This window comes from Rhinichthys klamathensis, unplaced genomic scaffold, assembly GCF_029890125.1.
Source record: "Rhinichthys klamathensis goyatoka isolate OS25496 unplaced genomic scaffold, OSU_Roscu_1.1 h1tg000046l_1, whole genome shotgun sequence".
In the NCBI taxonomy this organism is placed as follows: Eukaryota; Metazoa; Chordata; class Actinopteri; order Cypriniformes; family Leuciscidae; genus Rhinichthys; species Rhinichthys klamathensis.
The window spans coordinates 2501605-2518159 of record NW_026606593.1 but is presented as its reverse complement, the minus strand read 5'-3'; the positions used below and the strand labels follow the sequence as shown (position 1 = coordinate 2518159).

At 41.5% G+C, this 16555-nt stretch overlaps 1 long non-coding RNA gene across 1 annotated transcript; it reads left to right on the top strand.

Annotated features, from left to right (window-relative positions):
• The first annotated feature begins 11208 nt into the window (after nt 1-11208).
• LOC130082520 (uncharacterized) lies at nt 11209-12888 on the top strand. The gene is made up of 2 exons (XR_008806780.1): nt 11209-11687; nt 12665-12888. It is a non-coding gene; the product is annotated as an uncharacterized LOC130082520 (long non-coding RNA).
• Nucleotides 12889-16555: the final 3667 nt, after the last annotated feature.

The window sequence follows — 16555 nt, the reverse complement described above, 5'->3', positions numbered from 1 at the left end:
GATTTATTGCCATTTGCTTTCTTTCTTCGTTATCCCAGTTCCTTCTAATTGCTGCATATTGCTGGTGTCTAAAATCAAACAAAGTTATCTTTACTAATACAAATCATTATAATAATAAGTATACATTCACATAACCATAAAGAAAGTCTTTAACCAAATTAAACAAATCAACAATAATCAAATTAATATCAATACAAAAGGTTTAAATAAACGTACAAAGTCATAGACGCAGCAGGCAGAGGAGCAAACAGTCAGCACAAAGAGAAACAGTGAGGTTGATTGGTAATTATCCTCAGGTGAAGAAAGTTCCAGGATGTGGGCGTGTCTCCCAATAGAGTGACTGATTGGGATTTTTAACAGCCGCCCCAAATATGACAACATATTTGTCCAAAGAAATCCCACTCATACAGTATGCTCAGTGGGAAAGGCAGGATGAACGGTTAATTGGCTAACTGGACGGATAAATTGTTTGCCATTTATGATGATCTCAGCCACTCGAATGCGGCCATCAGAACTGGGCAGAACCTTAGAGACTGTCCCTGTGGGCCAGGACCTACGAGGGAGCTGGGGATCCATCACCATGACCACAGCAGAAGGTGAGATAGAGGGACCATCCATTTTCCACTTCTGATGGGACTGAAGGCTTGGGAGATAATCCTTGATGAAGCTAACCCAGAACCTGTCAGCAAGGATCTGACTGTGTCTCCACTTCCGATGGGTCAAGAGCTCAGAGTCAGCATACATTACTTGTGGAAGGGACGCGTCTCGCCGCCCAATATTTGGCGTTATCGGATCCGTGTCCGAGATGTTCGATGACACGTAGCCAAGGGGTTTTGAATTCATTATCTCTTCAACTTCTATAATTACAGTGTGGAGGACTTCCTCGGTCACAACTTGAGTTCCCAAAGTGACACGCAGGGCATTTTTAATAGACCTCACCTCACGTTCCCACGTTCCTCCAAAATGAGGAGCATGTGGCGGATTGAATGAGAACTTGATCTGCTGCTGTGCCAGTTTCTCTTGAAGTGGAGGGACAAGTAGAGCATAGGCCTCTCTGAGCTCCCTTTCGCCACCTCGGAAATTCGTGCCCTGGTCGGATATAAGTTCATGAGGACGTCCTCGCCGGGCTACGAATCGCCGAAGAGCTAGGAGCTCGGTCAGTGTCGAGACTAGACAGGAGCTCAAGATGGACACATCGGGTGGTTTGACATTTAAAAAGAATGCCCCATCTCTTCTCATGCCTTCGGCCTATCTTGATGGTGAAAGGGCCAAAACAGTCCATACCAGTTGACCAGAAGGGGGGCTTATGGAGACGGAGTTTAGAGGCAGGCAAGTCCGCCATGCGGGGAACAGAAGGAGAGCTTTTCCATTTCTTACAATCTACACATGTTTGCCGAACCCTCTTCACGGCTTGACGGCCACGTAAGACCCAGTATCTCCGCCGAAGATGGGCAAACACTCTTTGTGGCCCAGGGTGACGCAAAGAAGAATCAATTTCCACGATGATCAGTGAGGTAATATGATTCTTAGGGTCCAAAACAATGGGATGGATAATATCAGGCTCAAGATCCTCACTCTGACGGAGTCGGCCACCCACTCTAATCAATCCTGTAGCCGGGTCATATTCTGGGGCTAATTCAGCCAGGCGATTTTGAGGAGGGACATCTCGGCCACTTTGAAGTAGCCTATATTCTTCAGGGAAATCCTCTTTTTGGGCTTGACATATTAGATGGAGCTCTGGTTGAACATGTTGGGGCTTGGTGGAGTCCAGCTGTATACTCTCAGCAGTAGCATCAAGTAAAGCTGTCCAGGTGCTAAACTGGGAATAGTCAGATTTTAATAGGCTGTCAGTCTGCTGGACATGTCAGCAAGATGGCGCCTTTGTTCGGCATGGCCGCTGCTACGTCACATTTGTGTCATTTTTTTGTGTTTGTTTTTGTCTCTCTTATGGTCACATCAACCCTGCTTTTAAACTACTGTGTCACTGGCGCTCGGACGTACGATCGTTCCACCCTGATGAACATTGAAGTGTTTATGGAAGGACTTTGTAACAGTTGGGAGAGTTATAGCCAAACTTTTCCACCCCCGATGTGTGTGTACCCAGCCTACATGAATACCGATTTCTGTTTGCTATTCGGGGCCGTGGTAATCCCAAGAAGAGACGAAGGAGAAGGGGTTGCAGAGGCGGCGTTCAGGTCGGGATGAGGCTGTCTTCGTGGATGGGGGTGCCCAAGCTTTTTTACGGGCGGCGGCCGCGGTGGCTACTGCCGGTTTTCCCCCCGGGATATAGGTGTTGGGGGCGCCGTTGGACGAGATCCCCTTTGGTCATCGTGGGGCGGTGGTGGAGACGCAGTCAGGCAAATACAGTTTGTGGCCAACCTGCCTGACCAACGATTGATCGCACGGCACCGCTGGAAATCACGTGACTGTACCAGGTGTTTGCGGCCACTACATCTTGGCATTAAGGAGGTCGGCCTGCCATCATCGCTCCGTTTAGCGGTGCTCAATGCTCGTTCCATTTCTAATAAGGTGCATGCCATCAACGATCTTTTTACCAAGGAAAATATGGATTTTATGTTTCTGACAGAAACGTGGCTAAAGGATAAGGAAGCTGTACACTTAAATGAGCTTTGCCCTGAAGGCTGCTCTGTGATTGGGACACCTCGAACGGCACGCCGAGGCGGTGGCCTTGCTGTTGTGTATCGTGACAGATTCTTATGCAGAGTAATACACTCTGAAACCTTCTCCTCTTTTGAGTCACAGATGATTAAGGTCGGTTCTGTTAACATGTTTTATTGTGTGTTAATTTACCGCCCTCCTGGTCCTGCAGGCATCTTCCTTACTGATTTTACTGATTTTTTATCCTCTATAATCAAGCTGGAGAAAGTTTTAATTATTGGAGATTTTAATCTTCATATTGATGATATCTCATGTATTGCAGCTATAGATCTCCTATCCATTACTGACTCTTTCAACTTTACGCAACATGTCCTGGACCTTGTTTTTTCATTAGGTCTAGAGATAGTAAATGTGTGTGTAGAGGATGTACATGTGAGTGACCATAGCTGTGTTTTCTTTGATCTGAACTTACCTCAGGACCCCCCGCCCATGAGAATTAAGGTTCAAAGGAGATTTATTAACCAGGATGTTGCTGAGAAGTTTTCTATTTTGTTTGATCCATGCTGGTTTAGGGGTTGCAGTGATGCAAATGTGTATGCGGAGTCTTTTAACAGCCAATGTTTAGCAATTTTAGATAAGGTGGCACCTGTGAAATCAAACATTGTCTCTCTTAAAAAGCCTTGTCCCTAGATAAATAAATCTATCCAGAGTTGTAGAAGTAAGCGTAGAAAAATAGAGCGCTTATGGAAAACAACTAAACTCGAAGTTCACAGGCTTTATCTTAAATAGTTACTTAGGGAAACTAACTGTTTCCCTAAATGAACTTCTGAAAAGTGCTAAAACAAAATACTTCTCTCAGCTAATATCCTCTAATAAGAAAAACCCCAAACTCTTGTTTGACACCATTAATTCTATTGTTTCGCCATCTGTTCCCCCAATTGCAGTGCTCTCGCCATCAGACAGTAATGTATTCCTTAACTTCTTTGTGGAGAATATTATGGATATCAGAGCTGGTATTTTACCTCCACCTGCCTATATCAAGGCATGTATTTTAGATATTCCCCATCTGTGGTTCTCCTTTAAACTAGTGACATTACATGAGGAAACCACTCTGTTAGATAAGTTGAAACCTTCCTCTTGTCACAGTGATGTTCTCCCGAGTATGCTGTTTAAGCAGGTTTTTGATTGTATTGGCCCCTGTGTTGTAGAAATGATCAATACTTCTCTTTTAACTGGTGTGGTTCCCAACTTTTTTAAACATGCTATTGTTGAACCTGTTCTTAAAAAGCCCAGTTTAGACCCATCACAACCCATGAATTACACGCCAATATCTAAACTCCCTTTTATGGCTAAGATTTTAGAGAAAGTGGTAGCCGAGCAGCTTACTACTTTCTTAGAGATAAATGATATTTTTGATAAATATCAGTCAGGTTTCCGTAAAAAACATTCAACGGAAACAGCATTATTTAAAGTTTCGAGTGACATTATGATGTCAGCTGATTCTGGTAAGCACACAGTGTTAGTTTTATTGGACCTTACATCTGCATTTGACACTATTGACCATAATATTTTGATTAGTAAACTTCAGGAGCTAGTGGGGATATCTGGAATAGCTTTGAAATGGTTTTCCTCTTACCTTTCCGGTAGAAGTTTTAGTGTTTTTATAAATCAGATCATCTCAGATACTGTAGGTATATCGAGTGGTGTACCACAGGGTTCTGTCCTGGGACCTATTCTTTTCCTTTTGTACATACTTCCTTTAGGACAGATAATCTGCCAGTTTACTGATGTTTCTTATCATCTGTATGCAGAGGACATTCAGTTGTACTGCTCTTTTAAGTCTAATGAGTTACATAAACTGTCTTCTCTAATCAATTGTCTGACTAGTATCAAGCAGTGGCTAAATGATAACTTTTTACTTTTGAACTCCGCTAAGACTGAAACACCAATCATTGCCCCTGAGCAAAGCATCCCTCAGATAAAACAACATATCGGTGCCTAGGCTCATCTGTCCAGCCGAGTCTTCGGAGCTTAGGTGTTGTTTTTGATTCTGCCATGTCCTTGGATAAACACTCAAATCAACTAATTAAAAACTGTTTCTTTCAATTAAGGAACATTTCTAAAATAAGAGTCCTGGTGTCAAAGGCCGAATTGGAGATGATCATTCATGCGTTAATTTCATCTCATTTAGACTATTGTAACAGTCTTTTTAATTGTCTTAATAAGAAAGATCTGCTGCAAGGCTTTTAACCCATACTAGTAAAAGAGCACACATCACACCTGTCTTAGCTTCACTTCACTGGTTACCAATGCAATTTAGAATACATTTGAAAATTTTGATTCTTACTTTTAGAGCCCTACAAGGACAGGCGCCCCGTTACATCTCGGACCTGATACAGCTGCGTACATCCTCACGTAGACTGAGATCAACAGGTCAGAGATTTTTAGTTGCCCCCCATACACTTTTTAAAACTAGAGGGGACCGCTCGTTTCAAGCTGTGGCACCTAGGCTGTGGAATGCATTGCCTCCTTCCATACGCTGCCTGGATTCAGTGGAAAATTTTAAAACACAGTTGAAAACTCTCCTATTCAAAGAGGCTTTCAGTTAGACTGCAGGGTGGTTAGGCCGGTCTGATGTGTTTAAATATTTTTGTTCTATTTGGATCAAGTAATATGAAGTATTTATTAATGTTGTGTATTCCCCTCTTGTTGTGAAGCACTTTGTGATTTTTATCTGTGAAATGTGCTATATAAATAAATTTTACTTACTTACTTACATGTCCACAGAACAGGGATTTTCTCAGTTCTGGCACGGCTTCATTGGAAGGAAAAACTGGAGACTTTGGCCACTGATCTGTGGGTAAGTACAGGAAAGATGGCCCTGAGAACCAGCGACTGGTATTCATGAGTTCTATCAACTTCTTGCCCCTTGTGATGTCATCGGCAGCATTATTGGCGGTATCCACATACCTCCACTGTTCAGGCTGAGTGTGCTCAAGGATTTCTGTGATGCGGTTTGCCACAAAGACGTTATATCTACAGGTGTCAGAGCAAATCCAGGTCAGAACAGAGGTGGAGTCGGACCAAAGCATGACATCATTAATGGACAAGGTAAGTTCTCTTTGCAGAAAGTAAGCCAACTGAGACCCAGCTAAAGCCGCACACAATTCAAGACGTGGAATGGATATGGTCTTCTTTGGAGCTACCCTAGAACGGGCCATAACAAAGGAAACAAACAGATTTCCATGTCTATCTGTGACACGAAGATAGGCAACTGACCCATATGCCTGTTCAGAGGCGTCACAAAACAGGTGAAGCTCTCGAGTGCCAGCCGGCTCATCGGTTCCTATTGAGTTATACCACCGGGGAACTTGGATGTTAACTATTCCCGGTAACTCCTTCTCCCATGTGGTCCAAGCCAATCTGATGCCCTCTGGGATATATGGATCATCCCATCCCCTAGCTGGCTTCATCCACAGTTGTTGGAGCATGACTTTTGCACGAGTGGTGAATGGAATGATAAACCCGAGAGGGTCATACTGCCGGGCAAGAATACGATATAGGATCCGCATGGTGAGGACTGTGTACTCCACTGGACGGTGTTTGAAACCTCAAGGTGTCATACAAACAATACCAGGTAAGTCCAAGAGTCCCCTCACACGGCTCAGAGCAGTCATGACTCAACCATTGCTCAGAATGGACAGACCGTGCTTCAACAGGTCAATGATTGATTACAGAGGCATGGTGACTGGCCCATTGACGGACTTCGAAACCACCCTCAATCAAAGTGGAACGCAGTTTGTTGACCATGGCTTTAGCTTCAAGAGCAGAAGGTAGACTTTGTAAGCAGTTGTCCATGTAAAAGGCACTCAGGACTGAAGTCTGAAGATCCGAATGTTCTGCAGCAAGACTCTGAGCATGCTTTTGGAGCGCGTATATGGCACAACATGGACTGCACGTAGTGCCAAAAGGCAAGACCTGCCATTCATGAACTTTAGGGGGGATGTCTCTCTTCATGCTACGCCAAAGAAAGCGTAACAGGGGCCTATCAGTGGGTAGCAAGCGGATTTGATGGAACATTCCTTTAATATCCCCACTGATGGCAACCTGATGCTCTCGAAAACGGATGAGGACTCCAAGCAAGGAAGGGCCTAATGTTGGACCTGGCAGCAGGTAAGCATTAAGGTTTTCACCGTGGTACTGGTAAGAACAATTAAACACAAGGCGGTGTTTGCCATTGTGCTCCACTAAATGATGGGGTATACACCAGGGGCCTCATTTATAAAACTGTGCGTAGAATCCTTACTAAAAGTGTACGTGCGCCCGAAAGCCAAAAATGTCATACGCAAAAAAATATTCCGACTTATAAAACCGTGCGTACGCCAGAACCTGCGCAGAATTCACTTTATAAATCCCAGTCAGCGGAAGATTGTGCGCACATGCGTCTCCACCCCGAAATAACCATATATGGAGATTATAACGCCTAGTTTTACTATGCATATCCTCATCTGCATATCATTTGCATATGATTATTCATCCACATGGTAACATGTTTAACGGTACAAGACATTAGGAAAATATGAAATACAGATGTGCCGTCACATTACATTAATAAAAATCATTTAGTAGCCCATCCTTCCCTTGTTTTTTAAATAAATAAAATAAAATAGTGCAAAATGCATTTCAGAGAAAGTTTTTCTCAATCTTTTCCACTGGCCAAATAGTATTTTAATTGATTTATATTTTTAATGGAAACAGATAGACCTTGTTGTGCATTATTTGCACGAAACCATTTTCTCAGACAATCTGCTATCATGATAAGCAATTATCTATGTTAACATATTAAAACACAGACAGCATGCCAGAGGAAAAGTGTTCAAAAGCATCACATCCACAACAAATATTTATATTTATTGAATATAAAAATGTTGTAACTTCTCAGTAATGATTTCATGTTACTGGCCGTAATTCAGAACACAATTCCAAGAGGATGGCTCTTGGGAATCGAAATCGGCTCATGAGCCAATCATCATCATGAGCAAGGAAATCTTCACGGTCTCTGAAAACACGCTCCCTCCGTAGAGCGTCATTAGCAAGGTCTTCTAACAGCGCTAGAGCATCCATTATGATGATATGTTATATACGCACATACCTTTTTATAGCCCATTCATTACAAAAAAATAGTATTTGCACCTAGTTAAGAATGCTGATAATGATAATTCAGGTTGATGCAATTTGATTTATTGGGTGATGTAATAGGATAATTTAGAAGTTTTTCATTTTAAATAGTTATTGCTATTTGGGCCAGTTGGTGTTGCCAAAACACATTCTCTTCTAAAAGAGTACGTACGCACGGTCAAGAGCATCCTTACGGTGCGCACTTATTTACGCCAAGTTTATTTTGTATAAATCCCGATATGTGCGTGGAAAAATGCGTACGCATATTTCTATGCCCATTTTGTGCGTACGCAACGTTTATACATCAGGCCCCAGGACTCATGCAGAGGAGCAAACAGTCAGCACAAAGAGAGACACACTAGTGAGGTTGATTGGTAATTATCCTCAGGTGAAGGAAGTTCCAGGAAGTGGGCGTGTCTCCCAATAGAGTGACTTATTGGGATTTTTAACACTACCATTTGTTTTTTGATTTTGCGTAACTGCTACATTTGTAATCATAACGTCTAAACAATTGAAATAACACACATATTGCATATATAAATAACAAGAATAAACAGTAAAAATACAAATACAAGTGTATTATTTAATAAACATTTTTATTTTTGAATTTTGGAAGGGTAGGCAGTGCCTAGTTTGCCTACCCAGACCGCACGTCACTGCAAAAGCTCAATCAGTTAATCGCAGCCTGAAAACTTGATACCGGCACCGGCCTACACAGACTGGAATTTGAGGGACATCAATACAGCAGTCAGCCTCATCACAGTGAGCTGATGTGTTGCTGACTGGGACTTGGGGGACGTCCACACTGCAGTCTGCCACATCTCGGATTGGAACTCGAGGGACATCAACACAATAGTCAGCCACATCCAAGCCTGGAGCTGATGTGGTGCTGACTGGGACTTGGGGGACGTCCACACTGCAGTCTGCCACATCTCGGACTGGAACTCGAGGTACATCAACACAATAGTCAGCCACATCCAAGCCTGGAGCTGATGTGGTGCTGACTGGGACTTGAGGGACGTCCACACTGCAGTCTGCCACATCTCGGACTGGAACTCGAGGTACATCAACACAATAGTCAGCCACATCCAAGCCTGGAGCTGATGTGGTGCTGACTGGGACTTGAGGGACGTCCACACTGCAGTCTGCCACATCTCGGACTGGAACTCGAGGGACATCAACACAATAGTCAGCCACATCCAAGCCTGGAGCTGATGTGGTGCTGACTGGGACTTGGGGGACGTCCACACTGCAGTCTGCCACATCTCGGACTGGAACTCGAGGTACATCAACACAATAGTCAGCCACATCCAAGCCTGGAGCTGATGTGGTGCTGACTGGGACTTGAGGGACGTCCACACTGCAGTCTGCCACATCTCGGACTGGAACTCGAGGGACATCAACACAATAGTCAGCCACATCCAAGCCTGGAGCTGATTTGGTGCTGACTGGGATGTACGGCCTGAAAACTTGATACCGGCACCGGCCTACACAGACTGGAATTTGAGGGACATCAATACAGCAGTCAGCCTCATCACAGTGAGCTGATGTGGTGCTGACTGGGACCTGGGGGACGTCCACACTGCAGTCTGCCACATCTCGGACTGGAACTCGAGGGACATCAACACAACAGTCGGCCACATCCAAGCCTGGAGCTGATGTGGTGCTGACTGATTCCATTTTCAAATTCTAAATAACAACGCTGCAATAAATGCCAGTAGAAAATTGTCAGCAAAGTATGAAGAGAATGTGCGAAAGTGTGCTTTAATTGACCCGCGATTGTGACGTCACGTTCTATAATGCATTCCAATGCAGGCTTAGCGTCACTGGCCATCGTCACTCTGTGGGCGGGGCTTATGCGTAACTGAAAATTTGATGTGGATTAAACTGCGTTTAGGTCTATCTGAAATTACACAGGTTTAATCATGTTTTTAATATTGATGTCTGCCCTCTATTTTTACAGTCTATGGTCCTTGGTCCAGCCTGAAAAGAGACACATAGCAGCAGCACGTTACGTTAACGACTAAGCTGGGTCTATTAAACATTGGACAAGTAACGTTAAGCTAATAGCTATAGGCTACGATCACAGCGCGAACATTTAAATATGCATTTGCGCTGCCGCTGAAGAAAGCAAGGTTATGCCGTCAAACATACACTGAACTCTTGGTTAATTAAACCAAACATTGCTTACTCGAGGTACAGGTTTAAAAGTTTAAGTAGCCTACACGTCCGTCCGGGAATAACATCAGCCAACCTAGTTCACGGTTAACTCAAGAAAAAGCGAGCCGTTCTATTCGCTCTGTGCACGAGAAAAATGCTAACTTCCGGCTTGAGGGTGGAAATTGGGTACTTCGTTTCCGGTTGCCGTCTTGTTTACATCAGTGGACCGGCGTTAAGTTAGTTTAATCGTTCGCAATGGACCTAAAACATAAAAAAACCCGATTCACTTTTCAAAGGGCAGTCGGTGGTAATACCATAATTCCTCAAATAAAAGCTGGGGCCTTTATTTACCTAAACTGCAGAAGGTAACAGGCTTTTATTAGAGGCAGGCGCTTTATTTAAAAAAAAATCTAAATCAAATTTCCGTCTGGGTTCCATGCTCCTCAAGACAATTTCGTTTTCATTAAAGTTGTTGAAAAGACCGTTACACTAGCAGCACTAAATTATATGTGTGTTACATCTATTGTCTACTACCATCTATTGGCTGTACGTTACGATGAACTTGAATGCATATTAGGGGATGTTTACACCTGGCCACTTCATGTGTTTTCTCAGATCGGAAAGCTCTCTGATTTATCAAAACAATTCTACTTAAATCTGCTCACAAATGCGTTTTCGCAAAACGGATATAAATCTTCAATTCCCACGCTATATGCGGATTTAATGGAGTGGACGTCACCGAAAGCAACAGATATGAGCTGCATTTGATAGATCAGCTCATTTCTAAATCAAAAGACCGCAATAAGCGAGAGCGGCAACAAGCCTGGTAAGATCATTTAATTCGTTTCTTTACTTTTAATGATGAGGAGAATTGTCTGCGACTTACTTTCACTTTAATTTGCAATAGTTTGCACGTTGGCTTTATGGATAGATGCTCGGCTGCCGTGATGCGTGTTGCAGTAGCGTTGTCACATCTTGCTATAACATTACATAGCCTATAACACGCTCTCACACTTATTTTTTAGCGTTTTTGGGAGGAGTAAAATTTAGATACGTGGTTTCAACAATCAGATGCATTTGATTTACACTTGTGCAGTTTCGTCTGGAATCTCGTCTCAGATCTCCTCCTGAAGAAGTGGTTTGAGCGATCGGATTTAAATTGTCTCGAATGTGCTTCGGATGGCATTTACATGGTCTTTTCACGATCAGATCACAGAACACGCATGAAGTGGACAGGTGTAACATCTAGTAGTGGGAAGTTCGGATCATTTTACTGACTCGGATCTTTGAGTCTCGTTCAGCAAAATGAACGAATCTTTTTTCGAGTCATTTCGTTCATTTCGTTCATTTCAGCATAATATAATTAAAATGGCATGTTAAATATCCCAACACATCTAGAACTTACGAAAATGTTGATTACATTTGTAAAAAGAATAAAAAAAAATTATAGGGTAATGCAGCCAAAGCCAAATTATAAGAAACCGAAATTTTTATGAATTGATTAGTTGTTGGGTTTTAAGTTCAGGCTATTGCAGTCTGATTCTGTTAGTTCACCTCACCTCCTCATCCGAGACGTTCTTTCCTTTGCAACTTCATATTTATCAGGTTTGTTCTCCTCCTTTTGTGTCTCAAAACGTTAGTTGTCGACTCGTCAGTGTCTGACTCTGATCTGTCTGCTGGGCCGTGCCGTGTGTGATACAGCAGGGCCGGAAAGAGTAATGATTAGAGTTGTGACGTTCGCGAACGAACCGATTCTTTTGAACGGCTCATAAACATGAACGATGGGAGCCGAATCGCGGCTGGAGGGGAGCCGTTCTTTCTGTCGTTCTTTTTTCATGCGTGTTTCACACAGATGCACACAAATTAGCTCCTCAGTTATAGGGGAAGGGGCGCACCCAGCGCAGGGGTGCTACTGCCTAACAGCATGATGATAGTTGTGCACGCGCGCGCATCCTTTACGTGAGTACTCCAGTGGGAAAAAACCCTACGTGCTGTCATTGGGTAGGAGCAGAGCCAATGACTTATGCCGTCACATGGTTACTCCAGTTAAAAAAAAAAAAAAAAAAAAAACACTAAAGTAACACTAAGTTCCTTTGTAAATAAATACAAAGGAACTGCTTTGTATTTATTTACATTGCATTTTGTGTTCATGTTATTGTATCTACAGTATATATTTACAACTTTAAATAGTTTTTGTTTTTTATCAAAATGTTCTTGTGGTATTGTATGAATAACATAAGTCAACATAGCTTTACACATACACATACTTTGTACTAAAGGTAAATCCAAAATAGTGATATCACTTTCTAAGCAGAGGGATGTTGTGCAACCCTATGGAATATAGTCCACACATGACAAATGAGGTAATAATCAATATTTCAGAATAATTCAAACTCAGATATTGGTGTGTGATATCTGAGTTTTAATTAATTGACTACAAATCTCACCTCATCATTCCTCCCAGTGATTATTTCCAGGATAAACTGAGATTCCCCCAAGCTGGCTTCTTTAAACTGACTTAATATTTAAAAAGAGCCAAAAGAGCCGTTCTTTTGAACGGCTCTTTGAAAGGAACGGATCGCAAAGATCCGGATCTCCTCAAAGAGCCATAAATCCCATCTCTAGTAATGATTAGTTCATCTTTCGAGTCTCGAGTTCGGGTTCGGCCGGGTCCGAGTCTTTCGTTCTTCCTGTCAGTCCCATAGAGGCTATGCTGTCAGTACCGGAAAGAGTAATGATTAGTTCATTTTCTTCGAGTCTTCGGGTTTGAGTCCTTCGTTCTTTTGTCACGTGACCGCTGGTATCTCGCATCAAATACAATATTAGATTCGTATTATTGACTGCGTCTGAATGTATATTGTTTTATATTTAGGAATTAAAATACAAAATATGTGAAATAAACATTATCTGAAAAATAAAAGTTCCATCTTATTATTGTCCCTGTCCGTTTCTTTAAATGTTTCTTGTGCATCTGTGGTGTGTTTTATTATATATTATACATTAATTAACTACTATTATATTATACATTAACTACGTGCTTGTTTGTAAAAAGGTTGTGAATTAGTAGGCTATTCAATACGGTGACAAGTCACGTGACAAAAGAACGAAGGACTCAAACCCGAAGACTCAGAAGATGAACTAATCATTACTCTTTCCGGTACTGACAGCATAGCCTCTATGGGACTGACAGGAAGAACGAAAGACTCGGACCCGGCCGAACCCGAACTCGAGACTCGAAAGATGAACTAATCATTACTCTTTCCGGTACTGACAGCATAGCCTCTATGGGACTGACAGGAAGAACGAAAGACTCGGACCCGGCCCGAACCCGAACTCGAGAGAGATGAACTAATCATTTCCAGTACAGATTCAGAAACCATCTGTTGCGCAATGCGCATGCGCGATCAACACAAAATGAACGAATCACTCTCTGAGACAACTCGGTAGTCCCGAGTCATATTAAAGATTCGTTCAAAATGAACGAATCGTTCATGAACGACACATCACTAGTAACATCTCTTCAATGAAAGTCATTTAGGAGATTATCCACACTAATTTTCCCCCGGCCTTTATTTGTCCGCGTTGATCACGCACCCGGCCATTATCAGAGGCCCGGCGTTTATTTGAATACCGGTTTTTATTTGAGGAATTACGGTAACCAGGCGCTGCTGCATTGTGAAAAGTAAACAATGTTTAACGTTACTTCTACGTCGTCCATCAGGCTACCGGAAACTAGACACCCCCTATCGGTTTCGCAGCCGGAAGTAGCATATGCTAACGTGCACATAGTCTATTCTTTATTCTTCTTCTTTTGTTTAATGCCGATTTACTTGGTAAATATATCGCCATCTATTTGGTGGTTGTGCACTTTTTCAATCTTTTCGTTTAATAATCTTTAATCACTGTGAATAAGAATTATATTGTTTGCTTGATGCTAATTATATAATAAAAAGATAGACCGATTAAACTACAGTCTGTGCTTGCAAAGATAACATGACTGTAAAGTAAAAAAATATGTTTGGTCATTTTGCTTCCATATTGCTTGAAAGGTAAAAGATATATCATATGTTTTTATTATAGAAACACATCATAGCATAGAAAACGCCCTGTTGCGAAAAAAAGTCTGAATGCAGATCAACATGATAATTATTTATACTGTACATAATACTGTATACATATATAGGCCTATAAATACAGTATAGTAGAACAAAATTCAAAATTTTGGAAAACCTTAACTATTACTATTTATAATATTGTGTGCAGTCTATCTATCCCACTGGACTTTGTTTTCAGTTTGCAATGCTTCCATGGTGGAGTTTGTTGTCATGGTTTCAGATTAGTTGTCATTCAGTTTAGGTGTGTGTCATTAATCCTTGTTTGCATGTGTACCAAAGTTCCTGTTTCTGTTCATTGCTGTGTTGTCTCGTCTGTGTCTAGATGTGTTTTAATGCTGCTCTCTTTGTGCTGCTTTATGCTATACGTGTGGATTTATTAAAGACTGGCTTTCATCTTCATCTTTGTGTTTATGTACTTTCTACAACATCAGAGCTGAGGGAAGCCCGTTTGACCAGGTGTGCGAACGGCTGTAGCATCCATCGACGCGGGAGTCCCAGTGGAGTTCGAGGGGATGGGAGCGAGCCGCCACTGAGAGTCTGGGCCGGATTATCCAATGGGCATTATGGGCACGGGGCCAGGGGGCAATGCGCACTTGGGGCCCAAGCGAGGGGAAGACCTTTTTTTTTTTTTTTTTCAATGACTAAGTGTAAATAGCCTGTCTAAAAGACAGTCCACTTAACATCTGCAGTACTAGTGAAGCGAGTTCGAAATCACCTTTTTTGCCTAACTCGATCTTCTTCCTTTTCCCATCACGTCTCAGATCGGAAAGACATTTACTTTCAATAAAAATTAAGAAAATATTTGAAAAGTGAAAATAAAGGGCCTAATGACTGTTTATAGGTTAGGGTTGGAAGGGCTTTATTGTCCCAATAAAACTGCATTCATTTAATATAGTCCTTTACGCTCTATGTTATTACTACATCCTGTTAATGTACAACAATACTGAGGTTACTGATCAAAATATAGTAAATCACCCTTTGAAAGTAAATAAAAATTGTATCAAATACATGTTTACACCAGTAGGTGGCGACAAGTGACTGTTTTTGTATTTGTCATTGAATCATTCATTAAGAGATTCGTTCAAAATCACTGATTCACCCAGTAATGAAGCAATTGATGTCTTTATGAGTGAGTCATTGAATAATTTATTCAAACTGATTTTTTTTAATTATTCAAATGAATTAAATAGTTTTTTATTAATGGACTGCAGCAAATAACATTTGGTCAGAACCTCTAGTAAATACATTAGCCTACATATTATTTTGTTTAGTTGTCTATTAAGAATCGTGGCTGAAATGTGATGTTTGAAAACAAAAAAAATGTGATTCTCAAGTTGTTGACACTCTCATCTACACAGAATAATGGCTGCGCTAATAGAGAGAAAATGTTAAGTTAAATGTCATGCAATAAGCACTGTACTGTACTAATTTAACCACACAAACACTTGGATATGTTCCTGATAATAGCCAATTACCAATATAGATAATTACCATGTGGACCAGCCGTGTTAATGATCTGTCCGTCACGGACTGTGTGACTTTTTTTCTTGTGACAAACTGAATAAACAAAATTTGGTCAATTAAGCCTCTTCTCGTCAACCAACGTTTCGTTGAATATTAGGGGACAGCCCCAGGAAAGAGTATCACAAACTATCATTACTAATAAGGTCATCTAAGATCAAAACATTATAAAAGCATTAAAAAATGAAACAAAAGGTATGAAGCGATTCTCAGATAGTTTAATATAAGCTTCCAGAAGTTCCCAAATAAATCTAGTTTGTCATTGATGAATCGCTGTATAGGCTATCTTTAAATATATAATGTTCATCAACTAGCATCAAATGTTGGTAGCATGTCTAGTTTCCACCTCTGGAGAATCCATGTTTTTGCTGAACCGTACATGAAAGAGATAGACAAGCATGAACCCCCAAATTGGCCAACAAAATATCGGGCTGAAATATGAATCCTGTGAATTTTACAGCATGTCACAACAAATGAATCAGCGTAGCTTCTGCAGATTTGCATTTATTGCATTTGAGAGTTAGTTCATCCAAATATGAAAATGGTCAAACCTATAAAACTTTTGTTCATTTTTGAAAAGCAAATGAAGATGTGACCATGCTGCTCTAACATGGGCCTTCAAGAGTCCCAAAACCTCCTCTCAATTAACCCGGTGGACTCTCAGGTTGCAGCAGTTCAACTTCCAAGTACATCACAGGAAAGGATGTCTCAACCTAGGTCCCAATGCCTTGTCACGAGTCTGTCAGTCTGTGGAAGGAGACGATGTGCACTGTTTGTTTGTTCTGTTTTGTATGATACATAATTACAAGTAATCTTTGTGAAATTGAAGATCTTACCTTGTGACAAGCCATCCTTTTTCCAGAGGGTCTTCTTGGGCATATACAGGTCGTGTCTGCCAGGATAGTAAAGCAACATTTTGACTAAGTATTCATTAGCATGCTAGAAATTATTTGATGCTATTG